Source organism: Helianthus annuus, chromosome 5 (assembly GCF_002127325.2).
Source record: "Helianthus annuus cultivar XRQ/B chromosome 5, HanXRQr2.0-SUNRISE, whole genome shotgun sequence".
Classification (NCBI taxonomy): Eukaryota; Viridiplantae; Streptophyta; class Magnoliopsida; order Asterales; family Asteraceae; genus Helianthus; species Helianthus annuus.
Genome location: NC_035437.2, coordinates 94,446,937 through 94,462,185, shown reverse-complemented (window position 1 = coordinate 94,462,185; position 15,249 = coordinate 94,446,937).

Here is a 15,249-nt window from a genome sequence, read left to right as displayed (position 1 = left end):
GAAGTAAAATTCTTGTACAATTGAGCAAAAGGATTAAACTTCACATTCCAAAATATTTCTACACCGATGCGGTGCATAAGAAAGTTACATAAGTTCTTTTTTCTCTAAACATTTACATCAAAAGAGAAAAACCAAAAAAGGGCACGCAGGCCAACCTAGTCTTCTTTTGTGCCACTGGTGCCCGCATCACCGCCAGCGTTTTCTTCCTCAGGAGGTTCATATAACAACCGCAGACGGTTTACGTAATCTTCCGCCTCCAAGCATTGTTCAATGTCTCCAATAGTGGAAAGGGACAAGTTGTTGTATGCATTAACAGCTGCAACATACCGAGCTTCAGTATCTACGCCATGGAACCCAGACCTTTCATCGGTAAATTTACTCTAGAAAAAGGGGTTCACATGGGCAATGCACTGATTGTAACCAGCCTTGAACCCTGCCTCCCACGCACGCTCCTTAAGCTCATTTACAGCGGTTGCGTTCTCAGGAGAGTCAAGAACGGTTCCAACAATCTACAAGAATACAAGTAACAAAGTTAACAAAGGCAAAACTTAACAAAGGAAGGGCACCGGATACTTACATGCCCGATACCGTGATCGCGCATCCAGTCACGATCTTCCCTGAGCTGATTGAGAGAGGTAGTCAAACTATCTCTGGCCTCCGCAGCCTCCCTTGCCCGCGCTTCAGCTTCAGTCACGCGGGCAGTGACATCCTCAAGAATGGTCACCCGGTTCTGCACTTCAACCTTTCAACAACAAAGCATACACAAGTATAGAAAGACAATCAATTACACTTGTGAAACAAAGAAACAAACTCAAGTATAATCAAAGTTCGTAACTTGAGGTCCTCAACAACTTTGTTCAAATTATTGCGGTCCGCAACCGCCTCTTCAAGCGCCTTGGCACCGCGTGCTTCCGCCTCCCTTCCCTCTTTGGCAGCCGCTTCAGCTGTGGCCTTTTTCCTTTACCAAAGTGTCACACCCCGACCACGTAAAACAACAAAACGTGGCGGAAACGTCGGGGAGTGTTGTAACAAAATCATTGTTTCACAACCATGGAATAAATAATTTTGTTTTATTGAATAAATGAACTCATTGTTTTAATACAATCAAATAAGTACAACTGTTATCTTCCAAGTTTTAAAGTCGCTAAGGCACGAGTCCATCCTATGTGTAGCATATATCATCAATCATCACAAAGCAGCACCTGAAACATGTGTAAAAATAGGTACGTCAGCATAAAAATGCCTGTGAGTAACATAAGTTTTTGTGAAAATAGGATTCATGACTTATAAATTTAAAGAAAAGGAATGTTTTAAGAAAAGTAGTCATGATCCTTGAAAAAGGTTTTCTTTTATAAATCATACCAAAATTTATAAGAAATCAGATGATATAAAATAATTTTTCTAAGTCTTGGTATTTTTAGAAAAAAATTCGCCAGAACTTCCCCTAAAAACGGGAGTGTCCGTGCTAGTACGCACATCTTTTTCTTTTTGAAATCAACCCATGGTCGTCAACAATCAACCCTTTACGTTTTAACACGCAAAACACTACCTTTGTCGTTTTAGTTTTAATATCTGAAAAACTGGACTGTTTTCGGACGATTAAATAAAATACTTAACTTATTCCAAAAATTCCCAAATTTTTGCGGAACGTCCTAATCGACCCACAAGTTATTATGTAAAAATATCGGGGTCTAGTTCATTATCAATAATTTATAGAAAATCGTTTACCGAACTGTGATCAGATTTGTCACATTCTGATCACAGTTTACGGAATAATTCGTCTAAAATTCCTCGTAAGTCCGTTTGTCGAAATTCCAGTTGGGGGATAACAAATACATCAGTGACCATCTTTGATAACTATTTCCGGGGCTGGTTCGGTTTAGATTTCAAGTTGTGACTGAAAACGTATGACCCATTTTACTGCAGTTAAAATCAGCCTTAGCTGCTGTCACGAAAACAGACTTTTAAAATAGTAACCGACCTCAGAAAAATACAATTCCAGCGCCATTTTCTTCGTTTTTCGAAAAGACACGATTTAGGCTTCAGAAATTCTGTTTTTCGATTTATTAAAGTCCGTTTACAGACTGTTGAAGGCGGCTGAAAAAGTACATCAGCATGTCATTTTAAAGTTTAAATGTTATTAATCGTGTTACAAGTGTCCGATTAACGGGTTTAACAAGAAAACAACTTTCAAACATCAAGTATGATTTAACCAACCCTCAAACCAACAAGATTCCGCTTCATGATTCAGACATAAGTAAACTTTTATGTAGCTTTTATGTTCCTAACTCATGTTTCACATTTTCTAGCATTCTTGTAATTTAGTGATTTAAACAACACATCATACTACATGCCATAAATTTTAAACAAGATGAACCAAGTGTAAAGAAACTTACCACTAGCTTATAGCTAGGGATGATTCTTGTGTGAAAATGATGAGGAAAAAAAAGATGATGAAAATACTAGAACAATGCTCCTTTGAAGGTTCTTCAAGATACCACCTCCATAGCTCAACTTTGTAACTTGAATGGGGCTTAAATCTTGGATGGAGGTGAGGGTGTAAAGTGGTGAGGGTGGTTTCGGTTTAGGGGAACCGTAAGTGAGAGAGGGAGTAATGAAGTGGAGTGTGCAATCTTTGAGGAATGATGGATATCTAAAGGACCTTACTCTTATAGATATCTTACATGATTTAGCAAGTTCAACAAGCAACAAATCCATATAAAAAAATTAGATTAAATCAATAAGGCATGGTGGATATATTTGGTGGGTCCACATGGGAATTGAAATCGTTTGGGGGGGGGGGTCTAAATGAAAAATTGTGACTAAAATGTAAGTATAAGTTAGGTTGTAGAATTTGATATTTTATATTAGATATAGGATTTTTAGTGGGTGTTATGGCATACGGGGATCATGACTAGCCAAAAATAATAAGACAAGGTATTTGACAAAAATTTAGTGTCCCGGGTAATGTCCGGTTATACGATTAAATACCGTTCCGTTAAAATGTTTAATTATGCCGAAAAAGGTCCTTTATGTATATTTTTGCAACATAAATTATTCCCGGCACTTGGGAAAATATATGGGACCGTTCTGCCATGTTTTTGCACTTTATTATTAATTTAAAATGCTGAGTTTTGTATTAAAGTGCAGAACGTTGTACTTAAAGTACGTTTTAGGCACATCCGGTCACTATAAACTTCACCTAGTGACGTAGGTCTACAATCCTCACCTCCCTACACTCACTACTAGTGTAGTAAACTATTCCCGGCTCATACTGGCCTTAGAGGCAATGTCTGCCTGATGCTGGTTATGTCAGCATGTTTGATGGGTATCCCGTATAGTGTGCTCACTGTGCTTTTTGTGCATCAAGGTTGTCACTGGTGTTTGTGCATAAATAATAGAGTGACAGTATAAGATGTGATGCTTGAGCATGTATGTATCAGAAATCAGTAAGCAGTTTAATCACAGTTGTAAGCAAGCACAGTAATTAAGCGGTAATTAAATATTAATTAATTTGTACGGATACCTGGTTTGGTGAGGGTTGTCACATTCTCCCCCCGTTAAATAAATTTCATCCCGAAATGTGAGTTCTGCTACAAGATGCAGGGTTCTTAGAAAACAAATGGGGGTATTTCTCTTTCATTCGATCCTCACGTTCCCACGTGAATTCAGGTCCATGCCTAGCATTCCAACGAACTTTGACGAGTTTGACACTGCTCCTGCGGGTTTTATTAACTTTCCAATCCGTGACCTCAACAGGTTCTTCAGTAAAGTGGAGTGTGTCATCGATATGAACTTCGTCAGCAGGAATGATCACTGTATCTTGTGTTGGACTTTTTCTCAAATTGGATACATGGAATGTATCGTGAACACCATGGAGTTCAGCAGGTAGGTCCAACTTGTAGGCTACAAGCCCAATCCTTTGCAGAATTCTGAAAGGGCCAATGTAACGCGGATTCAACTTCCCACGCTTTCCGAAGCGTGCCACACCCTTCCAGGGTGAAACTTTCAATAAAACCATATCTCCAACTTGGAATTCCAAATGTTTCCGGTTTGGATCTGCATAGGCTTTCTGTCTTTCGCGAGCCGCTTCGATGCGTTTTCGAATCTGCGCAATCTTGTCTGTTGTTTCTTGGACGATTTCGGGAACAACAAGCTGCCTATCACCTGCGTCAGCCCAGCATAGGGGTGATCGACACTTGCGTCCGTAAAGAGCTTCAAATGGCGCGGCTCAAATACTAGTGTGGTAGCTGTTGTTGTATGAGAATTCAGCCAATGGTAAATGCTTATCCCAGCTACCACCAAGATCCATTACACATGCTCTCAGCATATCCTCCAATGTCTGAATAGTTCTTTCACTTTGGCCATCAGTTTGCGGATGAAATGCAGTGCTCAAATTCAATTGTGAGCCAAAAGCTTCTTGGAAGGATTGCCAAATCCTTGATATGAAACGTCCATCTCTATCAGAGATGATCGAGAGAGGCACTCCATGACGTGCAACGATTTCTCTCATGTATATTTCCGCAAGTTTACTAGTATTGTCCTTCTCTTTGATTGGCAAGAAGTGCACGGACTTTGTTAGGCGGTCAACTATCACCCAAATAGTATCATGACCCCTGGGCGTCTTTGGCAACTTCATTATAAAATCCATTGAAATCTGTTCCCATTTCCACTTGGGAATTTCAGGTTGTTGCAGAAGTCCCGAAGGTTTCTGGTATTCAGCTTTCACCTTGGCACACGTCAAACATTTGCTAACATAAACAACAACGTCGCCCTTCATCCTGGGCCACCAATAATAATCCTTAATATCCTGGTACATCTTATCCGCACCGGGATGTATAGAGTACCGTGATTTGTGTGCCTCATCAAAAATAACTTTCCTCAAACCACCAAACAGAGGAACCCAAATCCTTTTCATAAAACATAACGTTCCTTCCTTGTTTGGTACCAATTGCTTCTCCATCCCACGGAGATATTCTTCTTCAAGGTTTCTTTCCTTAAGAGCTTCTTTCTGCGCGGCACGAATGCGCAGGGAAAGATCTGTCTGAATAATCATCTCCAAAGCCCTAACCCTTATGGGCTTGATCCTTTCTTTACGACTTAGGGCATCGGCGACCACATTTGCCTTCCCTGGATGGTACTTTATCTCGCAGTCGTAATCGTTCAGCAATTCGACCCAACGCCTTTGTCTCATGTTCAGCTCTTTCTGGTTGAATATGTGTTGTAAACTCTTGTGGTCTGTGAAGATTGTACACTTCGTACCATGTAGGTAGTGTCTCCAGATCTTTAATGCAAATATTACTGCGCCTAGCTCCAAATCATGTGTGGTATAGTTCTTTTCATGTACCTTCAATTGGCGTGAAGCGTAAGCTATAACTTTCTGGCGTTGCATCAACATGCAACCCAATCCTTGACGCGAGGCGTCACAGTATACCACAAAATCGTCAGTACCTTCTGGTAGTGCTAAGATTGGCGCATTGCAGAGCTTATCCTTTAATAACTGAAACGCTGCTTCCTGTTTTATTCCTCAATCAAACTTCTTATCTTTTTGCGTGAGGAGCGTCAATGGTTGAGCGATCTTTGAAAAATCCTCAATGAACCTTCGATAGTAGCCAGCCAAACCCAAGAATTGTCGAATCTCGGTTGGCTACTTTGGAGTTTCCCAATTTTTGATTGCTTCAATCTTGGTGGGGTCCACATGAATCCCATTCCCATTCACCACATGTCTAAGGAATTGGACTTCACGTAGCCAAAACTCGCACTTCAAGAATTTGGCATACAGCTGTTCCTTTTTCAGCAACTCCAGAATAGCTCTTAAGTGTTGTTCGTGTTCAGCCTTTGTCTTTGAATAAATCAAAATATCGTCGATGAATACAATCACGAACTTATCTAAATACGGCTTGCAGACTCGGTTCATTAGGTCCATAAAAACAGCAGGCGCGTTGGTTAGCCCAAACGGCATAACTAGCAACTCGTAATGTCCATAACGAGTTCTGAAGGCTGTTTTCGGGATACTCTCCTCTTGTATCCTTAACTGATGGTATCCAGATCGAAGATCGATCTTTGAGTAAAAGCTTGAACCTTGCAATTGGTCAAATAGATCATCGATCCTTGGCAGAGGGTATCTATTCTTGATCGTCAGCTTATTCAACTCCCGGTAGTCGATACACATACGAAAACTACCGTCCTTCTTCTTGACAAACAGGACCGGAGCTCCCCAAGGTGAGAAGCTTGGTCGGATAAAACCTTTGTCAAGTAACTCCTGGAGTTGTGTCGACAATTCTTGCATCTCTGAAGGTGCAAGTCTATAAGGTGCCTTAGCCACAGGCGCAGCGCCTGGAACTAAGTCAATACGGAACTCCACTTGCCTCTGGGGCGGCAATCCTGGCAAGTCTTCTGGAAAGACTTCAGGATATTCCTTCACGACGGGGATGTCTTCGATTTTTGGCTCAGCAGCTTTCTTATCTACAATGTGTGCCAGGAAGGCAACACATCCCTTTTGTAAACACTTCCGTGCTTTCAAGCAGCTGATAATCCTCAAAGGCGTATCACGCTTTTCTCCATGAACCACAATTGTTTCACCATCTTCGGTTGGGATACGAACGACCTTTTCGTGACAAACAATTTCTGCCTTGTTACTTGATAACCAATCCATTCCTACCACCACGTCGAAGCTTCCCAGCTGGACTGGTAGCAGATCCAAAGCAAACTCACGCTCTCCCAATTCGATTACACAACCTCTGACAACTTCATTGGCTTCTACCAACTTTTCATTAGCCACTTCGATCGAGTAGGGAATATCTAACTTACTAGCGGCTAACCCAAGCATATTCTTAAACTCTAACGATACGAAGCTATAATCGGCACCAGTATCAAATAAGACAGATGCAAAGCATTGGTTTATAGGGAACGTACCAGTAACAACATTGGGTCCTGGCGTGCTTCCCTCGCTTCGATATTGAAAACCCTTCCACGCGCTTGATTCAATTCTGGGCAGTTCCGCTTAAAATGCCCAATGTCACCGCAGTTAAAACATCCTGGTCTTTGCCCGTTTCCACCTCCATTCCCAGCTTGATTGTTGTTTTGGTTTTGGTTTACAATACCAGCTTGATTCGCGTTGTTGCCTCGATTTCCATTCCCTACGTTATTTCCTTGTGCACGATTTCCATTTCCACCACGATTATTGTTTCTATTACCAAAACCTCCCTGGCCACCCTGACCAGTATTAACCCAGCAAGTGTCCTTCAAATTACCATTTCTCCCACAAGTTTCGCATGTTCTTAGTCCGCACTGGCCGGTGTGATGGCGCTGGCATGTGTTACACTTGGGCAGAGTGCCCATATAGCCCTTTCCTTTCTTCCCAGCACCGATTGCAGCTTGGATCGATGTGCTTGATTCTCCTTTCTTGCCAACACTGCTAGTTCCCTGTTTGAAGTTCGAGAATTTTCTTTTGTTGCCCCTGGATAACTCTTCATGAGTCTCCTTCTTCTTTTGCTCAACCTCAGAAAACTTGTTTAGGCGGATCGCCTCCTCAGTGAGAGCTACGCTTAGATCGATCGCCTCAGTGATTGTTGCCGGTTTTGATGAGGTCACCATACTAATGATTTGAGGAGCTAAACCCCAAATGAAGCGCTTAATCCGCTTGAACTCTGGCGTGACCATATAAGGTACCACCTGTGACAGGTCGTGAAACCTCTGAACATATTCCGCAATTTTCGGTCCTTCCATCTTCAGATGCCAAAACTCGGTTTCCAACTTTTGAATTTCAGCGCGAGAGCAATACTTTTTAAGCATGAGCTCTTTCAGCTCGTTCCATGTCATTGCGTAGGCTGCGGCTTCACCAAGTGTTTGGAGTTGTAAATTCCACCATGACAGGGCTCCGTCCAAGAATAGCCCAGAAATGTAGGTAACCTGCTGGTCTGGAGCGCATTTGCTCATACGGATAACTGATTCTGTCTTTTCGGCCCAACGAACAAAAGCAACAGCACCTCCGGTGCCATCAAAGTTTACAGGTTTGCAGTCCAGGAACTGCTTGTAGGTGCACCCTGCACATACGTTACAATATATGAATGGCATTAGCAAACTTGCTATAGGTATCCAATGTATCATGGTATGCCTTAATGACTTAGTATTACCATGAGGCGGATTGTTGTTATCGTTATTGTTTGAGCTGCTTCCGCTGGGTCCTCCTTGAGAGGCGGCATATTGCGCGATGGCGGCAGCGATGATTTGTTGGAGTTCTGCCTCGTTGGTAGGCATTGGCGTTTGACGTTTCGGCGGCATCTTCTAAACGATGTGTTCACGTTGGTCAGGCCATAATAGGTAAAGTGTGCGTATAAAACGATAGTAATAATATATAACATCTCATGTTAAAATAAACCAAACACATAACATCTCATGTTATAAACAATCAATCACACAACATCCCATGTTATAAATATATCAATAAATCAGCCATGCATGTAATGAGAATACTGCGATTAAGCTTTTATATAACCAAGACCATGATTACAATGTTTACAAGTTCCACAAATGTAACATACATCCAAAAGGGACCAAGGGTCACAACGCCCTTGTCCGAAATGTCTAAACATATACAACTACCAAACATCGAAAGTCATAATCGTCAGGTGGTCTTCAAAAAGCTATGTAGCCGACTTAATCGCCGTCTTCTCATCAAAAGTGGTGGTACCTGCATCAAACCAAAAGAGCCCTCATGCTGCTGGTGGTGGAGGAGGAAAATGAAAATAGAACAAACTGCGCATGAGGAGCCAATCCTCCTCCATGGCGTGGTGAGAACGCGACAGACACTCTATCTGCTGCTCCAAGACCTGGACACGACGCGTCAGCGCGTCATGCTGTAGCATGAATGAAACGAGGACATCCTCCGTAGAAGGCCCGACATAATGGGGATGGTATGGATCTGTCGGCGGCATGATGGATGATGATGTCTAGAGAAAAGGCTCGCTGGGTGGAGTAAAAGGTGGTACACTGAACGGTGGAACAGGGGGAACAGCAGTATGGTGAGGGATCTGCGGTGCAAACTGATCCCCTCCGGTCAAAAAAGGTGCATGGCCAAAATGCTGATGAGAGGGGCCCTCTCCAGGACGCGGCGGAGGGATCTCCTGGAGAAATGTGATGGGCAGATCCGTGCGATGCGCATCAGCAATGTGTGTGGGGAACAAGGGTGCATCAAAAGGAGATAAAGCTGGTGCAAGCGGTACTACAAAAGGTGGAACATCATCATCGGCCTCTATCAACCCATTCCGGGTGTCAGCATACTGAGGGTCGACATGAGCCGCAAAGAGTGCATGGTCGGGCTCTAGAGGCACCAGGTCAGGAAAAGGAGCAACAACATCAGGCTCAGCGGGTATATCAACATGAATAGGTGGTGGAACAGAGGAAGCTACCGACTCAAGAGAAACAGGAATCGACGAATCAGAATGGGCCTCCTCATCAGGAATCTCAACTAACGGAAAAGCGACATCGTCTGCAATCTGGGCCCCGCCCTCATGGTGGTCCTTAGGGGGACCCTCGAATAGATCGTGGTCGTCATCGGACTCAACATCGTGTGGCAAATCCTCTGCAGGAAATGCAGAGTGTGGAATAGGAGCAGGGATCTCCACAAGAGGTAGATCCCCGGCAGGAACACCATCAGCATGAGGTATGTCATCCCCAAAATCGGGTATAGCAAAAGGCTGGAATGCATCCTTGTCAGTGTTGTCTGTATCTGATGTATGAACCTCTGAATCAATGTACATCGGGTCGTCAGAGTCTACTGCCACTGGGTCTGAAACCCCGCTCGATGAAGACATAGTGCCTGTAATACAACCACAGATATGCACATATATCAATCATATAATCAAGTAAACACATTAGTCACCAATAAGCAATCAAATAGTTCTCCTAGTCCCACTAGCCTCCCAGCCTCCCAGACTGCTCTCCCTAGTCCCACCAGCCTCCCAGCCTCCCAGACTGACTCCCTAGTCCCACTAGACAACTACCTCAGCCTCCCAGACCGAGCCTCAGCCTCCCAGACTGAGCCTATAACTAGCAAATAAAATGTGCTCAACATTTGTTTGTAAAAACATTTTGGATCTGGACTTAAGTGGTATGCAGTGTAAAAATGTTTTCGTGAGAGCCCTAGTGATCATAGTCTAGACTCGAGAAAGAATCCTATTTCGCTATGATCAGAGCTCTGATACCAAGCTGTCACACCCTGGCTTTGCGGAAGCGTGGTTAATTTTGGTGTGACTTCTTAATACCATAGCTTAATCATAACAAAGCTATATGAAATAAAAACCATGCAAGAACATCCATAGGCTTAAGTTGTAAAATAAAAGTAACAGAACATTGTCTTGGAAACTACAACATGGTAACATAAGACATTGTTTTGAAAGACATAAACACCATCATGAAATAAACACAGTTTAAGAACTGTGACTCGTCCAGGAAAAAGTCACATCCCTTAAACTTGGATGACCTCGGAACCCATATGCAGCGGGAAAACATAACATACCGCGCCAGATCTTTAGTTCCCTGAAATACATGTAAGTTGGAAAAATCAACAATAATGTTGAGCGAGTTCATGTGTAAGTGAGTAAGTAAAACCTTTGTATGTATAAAAATCCTGGTATGTAGTAATTAAGGAAATAAAGAGATCACCAATGGTTTGCAAGGCCATTGATATGTGTGAAGTGCAAGTAGGAAGACTCAAACCTAGCGGATTTGTGCGTCGGGTACATAGTCACTCCAAGGTCCGTACCGTGGGCCTGGAGCTGGGCTCGCTACACCCAAATTGATCTACCGCATTGTGCCCCTCGATCCTACAATGAGGATTAATGGCCTCAAGTTGCGCCTACCCACTCACATGATCTAAGTAGTAACCCTCCTTACGCTAACCATACCATGTATAAAGTACTTGTAATCATAGTAACATGTATTTCACCCCCGCAGTTTAGAAAACTGAAAACAGTTAAGAGAAAAGGGGGACATGAACTCACAGTAGTGCATCCTCGATAACAGCAACTCAAACTCGGTCTGCAACACGACAACCTACAACGTGCTAATATCTATTAGATGAACGGCCGTGCCTTAGCTTAGAGTTTTAACGTTCTTGGGGAAATAGTTAGACAACTATTTCGTGTTTATACTTCTTAATTATCATATAAATAGATTCCTTCCCAAGGATGGGGTATTCTTACATGTATTATGTATTTGGTGACTTAAAGTATTGACAAAATACATTTTCAAGTCTCATTTCCAACACTTTAAAGTTTTATGTCAAAACTCATGGCGAGGTTTAATTCCGAGAAATAAAGTTAAACATACTTGTTAGAAAAATAATTTTTCTAAGTCTTGGTATTTTTAGAAAAAAATTCGCCAGAACTTCCCCTAAAAACGGGAGTGTCCGTGCTAGTACGCACATCTTTTTCTTTTTGAAATCAACCCATGGTCGTCAACAATCAACCCTTTATGTTTTAACACGCAAAACACTACCTTTGTCGTTTTAGTTTTAATATCTGAAAAACTGGACTGTTTTCGGACGATTAAATAAAATACTTAACTTATTCCAAAAATTCCCAAATTTTTGCGGAACGTCCTAATCACAGTTTACCGAACTGTGATCAGATTTGTCACATTCTAATCACAGTTTACGGAATAATTCGTCTAAAATTCCTCGTAAGTCCGTTTGTCGAAATTCCAGTTGGGGGGTCACAAATACATCAGTGACCATCTTTGATAACAATTTCCGGGGCTGGTTCGGCTTAGATTTCAAGTTGTGACTGAAAACGTATGACCCATTTTACTGCAGTTAAAATCAGCTTTAGCTGCTGTCACGAAAACAGACTTTTAAAATAGTAACCGACCTCAGAAAAATACAATTCCAGCGCCATTTTCTTCATTTTTCGAAAAGACACGATTTAGGCTTCAGAAATTCCGTTTTTCGATTTACTAAAGTCCGTTTACAGCCTGTTGAAGGCGGCTGAAAAAGTACATCAGCATGTCATTTTAAAGTTTAAATGTTATTAATCGTGTTACAAGTGTCCGATTAACGGGTTTAACAAGAAAACAACTTTTAAACATCAAGTATGATTTAACCAACCCTCAAACCAACAAGATTCCGCTTCATGATTCAAATATAAGTAAACTTTTATGTAGCTTTTATGTTCATAACTCATGTTTCACATTTTCTAGCATTCTTGTAATTTAGTGATTTAAACAACAACACATCATACTACATGCCATAAATTTTAAACAAGATGAACCAAGTGTAAAGAAACTTACCACTAGCTTATATCTAGGGATGATTCTTGTGTGAAAATGATGAGGAAAAAAAAAAGATGATGAAAATACTAGAACAATGCTCCTTTGAAGGTTCTTCAAGATACCACCTCCATAGCTCAACTTTGTAACTTGAATGGGGCTTAAATCTTGGATGGAGGTGAGGGTGTAAAGTGGTGAGGGTGGTTTTGATTTAGGGGAACCGTAAGTGAGAGAGGGAGTAATGAAGTGGAGTGTGCAATCTTTGAGGAATGATGGATATCTAAAGGACCTTACTCTTATAGATATCTTACATGATTTAGCAAGTTCAACAAGCAACAAATCCATATAAAAAATTAGATTAAATCAAGAAGGCATGGTGGATATATTTGGTGGGTCCACATGGGAATTGAAATCGTTTTGGGGGGGGGGGTCTAAATGAAAAATTGTGACTAAAATGTAAGTATAAGTTAGGTTGTAGAATTTGATATTTTATATTAGATATAGGATTTTTAGTGGGTGTTATGGCATACGGGGATCATGACTAGCCAAAAATAATAAGACAAGGTATTTGACAATAATTTAGTGTCCCGGGTAATGTCCGGTTATACGATTAAATACCGTTCCGTTAAAATGTTTAATTATGCCGAAAAAGGTCCTTTATGTATATTTTTGCAACATAAATTATTCCCGGCACTTGGGAAAATATACGGGACCGTTCTGCCATGTTTTTGCACTTTATTATTAATTTAAAATGCTGAGTTTTGTATTAAAGTGCAGAACGTTGTACTTAAAGTACGTTTTAGGCACATCCGGTCACTATAAACTTCACCTAGTGACGTAGTTCTACAATCCTCACCTCCCTACACTCACTACTAGTGTAGTAACTACTAGTGTAGTAAACTATTCCCGGCTCATACTGGCCTTAGAGGCAATGTCTGCCTGATGCTGGTTATGTCAGCATGTTTGATGGGTATCCCGTATAGTGTGCTCACTGTGCTTTTTGTGCATCAAGGTTGTCATTGGTGTTTGTGCATAAATAATAGAGTGACAGTATAAGATGTGTTGCTTGAGCATGTATGTATCAGAAATCAGTAAGCAGTTTAATCACAGTTGTAAGCAGTGTTGTAAAAGTCAGATTACTCGGCCGAGTACTCGGCGAGTACTCGGTCCTCGGACCCCCTCCGAGGCGACTTCCTCCTAGGCGGTCTCAATTAGTCGGCCTCGGGATTACTCGGGAGTACTCGGTGCCTAGTCGGCCTAGTCGGCGCCTAGTCGGACGTAGTCGGCCTAGTCGGTCTAGGCGGTCAACGTGGTTTGTTGACTTTTAATCGGTCAAACTCGGTCAAAATCGGCATACTCGGCCTTGTACTCGGACTACTCGGCCTTGTACTCAGACTAGTCGGACTTGTATTCAGAATATTTGAACTTTAAACATGTTTCATTTTAAATTATACTCAGTTGACATGAATTATGCTTATTGTAACACATAAATAATATATAACAATTAATTTTCTTTATATTTACCATGTCCGCGTACTCCCCGATTACTCTCCGAGTACTCCGATTACTCCCAACTACCCAGTCGGCCGACTAGTGACCGCCTAGCGACTTTTACAACACTGGTTGTAAGCAAGCACAGTAATTAAGCGGTAATTAAATATTAATTAATTTGTACGGATACCTGGTTTGGTGAGGGTTGTCACAGTTTTGATACCTATAATTAGCTTGGTAACAAAATATGCGAGAATAGCATTTTGGCCGAAGCTACGACTCGTCACTGAGCCTAGATAATGTGGTAATCAGTAGGTATAGTCACTAGGGACTATAATCATCGTGATTATGCTCACGTTATGAAGTTCAAACGAACTTCGCGTTGACCATAAACTGGTCAAAGCAGAAAGTCAAACGCAGTTTGACTTTAACGATAAAAACGAATGAAAAGAACGAAAGAATACTTACAGAAGGTCCCCGCAAGATTTGACCCGATTCGCTCTCAGGTAGGAAGCATATACTTCCACTTAGAAAGCTTTGAATCAGATGAAATGTGAGGGATGAATGAAATGGGGTTGGGTTTATATAGGCATGGCACAACCGTTAGGATCGTTCATCGCGAAACGTGCTTCGATCTCGGCCGTACACATGGGCCCATTGTTTTGGGAAACCTTGGGCACCCATAGATTCAACCCATGGTTGAAAAAAAATACCATTTGCAAGTGGTTTTGGAGTGCATAACAGTTGTTAACAGCTGTTTACAGCAATTTTGCATATCTGGGGAGGCCTCGCGCCCCGCGTAAGGTTTACACATGCCTTACGCGCCCCGTCTGGGTGCCCCAGTTCAGCAGCAAGTTTTAGAAATGACAGTTTCAGTCCCTGAATGTGTTTAAAGCCATTTCCGACATGTTTAAGGCCCGTTAAGCCAACTTTAAGGCCCTAAAATGATGTTTAAACATTGTGGACATGAAACATGCTCAAAAATATCTCGGATGTCGATTCGGTTGGTCGTACGATCGCGTTAATCGCTTAATTACGACGGAAGTCGTAACGAACGCAAAAACGATCCAAGTTAAGCGACGAATGAAATTTTATCATGCCAATCACTAAAACATAATATTTTAATGATTAAATAAATTTTTGGATGTCCGGATATATTCAGAACGTAAGTTATGCGCGAAAATGCAAACTTATGCACTTTTTGACGCTTTTAGTCCCTGAATGACCAAAAGTTTATTTTTGCGCACCAAACACCTCAAAGCCTATTCCTAAGCTATGTAAAGGATATTTAGGGCATATTTAACTTATGATCAAGTTCCGGAAGGTTCGTTACTATACAAATCGGTATAGTTTTGCAGTTTGACACAATTAGTCCCTGCGATCGAACAAACTTGATTTCAACACACCAAACCATCCAAAACTTATTTCTAAGTTATGTATAAGTTATTTAAGGTATGTTAAGCCTATGTCACTGTTCCGGACTGTTTGTTG